Source organism: Propithecus coquereli, unplaced genomic scaffold, assembly GCF_000956105.1.
Source record: "Propithecus coquereli isolate 6110/MARCELLA unplaced genomic scaffold, Pcoq_1.0 Scaffold9954, whole genome shotgun sequence".
NCBI classification, from domain to species: domain Eukaryota; kingdom Metazoa; phylum Chordata; class Mammalia; order Primates; family Indriidae; genus Propithecus; species Propithecus coquereli.
Window position 1 is genome coordinate 14,145 of NW_012156345.1, and position 300 is coordinate 14,444.

The following is a 300-nucleotide window of genomic DNA, read 5'->3' on the forward strand; positions in this document are numbered from 1 at the left end:
AGAGCCTCTCCAGATGTCACCAGGGTGCAGGTCGCAGGGGTGGGGCGTACCCCGCAGTGCTCAGGCGCAGAGCGTTTTCTCACAAGAAGGTGCCGCAGGCCCTATTTGGGGGGGGGTCCTGGGGCCGCAATTGCATCCAAGCTCCTTAAATGCAGAGAAGCCCCCGCTGCTCACTGCCGGGAACTCCCGTGCCAAGAGTCGCTCTAGATGTCACCAGGGTGCAGGTCGCAGGGGTGGGGCGTACCCCGCAGTGCTCAGGCGCAGAGCGTTTTCTCACAAGAAGGTGCCGGAGCCCATCTG